The 1,779-nt window shown below is 31.7% G+C and overlaps 1 long non-coding RNA gene across 1 annotated transcript; it reads left to right on the forward strand.

Annotated features, from left to right (window-relative positions):
• Positions 1-270: 270 nt before the first annotated feature.
• On the forward strand, positions 271-566 carry LOC136971152 (uncharacterized). The gene is made up of 3 exons (XR_010880110.1): positions 271-300; positions 378-449; positions 518-566. It is a non-coding gene; the product is annotated as an uncharacterized lncRNA (long non-coding RNA).
• Positions 567-1,779: the final 1,213 nt, after the last annotated feature.

The following is a 1,779-nucleotide window of genomic DNA, read 5'->3' on the forward strand; positions in this document are numbered from 1 at the left end:
TAGCGGATACTTATGAAAAAAGTTTCGGAGTTGAGCGACTGAGAAGTAAGTGTATTTTATAAATTTTCTCGGATTGACTATAAGAGAAACAGATATAAAAATAATAATATTTAATTTACTTTTGCAGAATTATCTGTGATCGAGAAGAGAACCGTCGAAGATGTGGCAGATGCACAGGATGTTCAAATAGATTCTACACCATGTCTGGTGCTTGACGTTCTGATATTGACTGGTAGTTACATGACTAGAGATTTTAGCGAAGCAGGAATGAAATATCATCTAAATCAGATAATTCGTGATGTAAGCTTTAAAAAGTTCATTTGTTATGTAATCATATTCCTTCAATTCTTTATTATATTAATTTTCTTGCGTTTCAGTCATAGAAAAATTATCTGGATGAATTAGAACTCAATATAACAATTCGTTTGATTGGACATATCTCATATACAGTAAGTCAAATCATAGTGAGAAATATCACTTGTATTTTCTTTTTTCTTTATGCATACTTCAATTTCAGAACGAAACCGAACCGGATTTCATTAAAGACAGTCTTTATTCGTCCGATATCATCGCTTCTGATGCTCTTTCTGGAATGAGAAAGAAGCTTGAAGACAGTCCTCTGGTATTAAGAGGCGATGTTATTGTTCTTCTGACTTCGTAAAAATGAATTATGACAATTTTTTTGTATTATACTTCAACGGCAGTACTAAAAGAAAGGAAACTGTCGTTTAATTGATAATTATCGAATGTTAATGCTAATTGACACGATTACATTTTAAATATCGTTGATGTTTGTTTTGTGCTTTAACGATTTATTCTTAAAGTCAATACTTACACTTTTGTTATACAGTTATAGTGTTTATAGTGAAATTTATTCTAGTGCACTGGTCAATATACTTAGGGAAAAAGAAAGAAAATCGCTTAAGTCAAACGATTCTCAAAGTCAGATGTTACTGTTATGTAACGTACAGTATTATATACGGTAAGGTGAATAATATGCATTTGAGACGAATTGTTGTAATATTATAATCTTTTTGCAGTATAGTGATCAACAATATGCTCGTCTGCTAAACAGAACCAATGACGTTTAGGATATTGAACTGTCCTTACTAGGACGTAAGATATTCGTCAACAGCTGAACCCGCTGCACAAGTGCGTGACTAAAATTCGACAACGTTATCGATGAGGTGTTGGGGAAGTTTTTGCCATTCCTTGGTAAATGCAGTCGCGTGCTCTCCTAATTGTTTTAACCAGTGCACTTAAATAATGTGTGTACATAAATAAAAATGAAATATGTTATCAATTTTAATAAGTTTTAATCTCAAAAAGAATACTTTTTACATTAGAAAGAATATATTTTGCGTTTTGTTCTAGTAAAATTAAGAAAGTTATTTTTTTTGCAGACGTGCACTAATTTACTCTTTCCCAGAGACAGGAGAAGATTTATTTATTATCGACGGTAGCTAATCCAGCATTTTAACTTACGTTATTATTTCATCTGGATTTTTAATGTTATATTTATTAAACATTTTTTTGCAGGTATGTCTTACCTAAGAGAAGCTTGTAATCGGGATCTGAAATTTGCGGTTGCATGCCATTACGACGATCTCTACTACATGGTTGATACCTTTATTCACGAAGTTGGACATCTGTAAGTAATTTAATTAAATACTTTTAAATTCATATGACATTTCTAAACACATAAATGATGTTGTAGAATCAATATTAAGGAAGGTTATGAGGATGAACATGACGATTGCTCTGCTGACAAGCTACCTG

The sequence above is a fragment of the Centruroides vittatus genome, unplaced genomic scaffold (genome assembly GCF_030686945.1).
Source record: "Centruroides vittatus isolate TY-2023 unplaced genomic scaffold, ASM3068694v2 contig_233, whole genome shotgun sequence".
NCBI lineage: Eukaryota > Metazoa > Arthropoda > Arachnida > Scorpiones > Buthidae > Centruroides > Centruroides vittatus.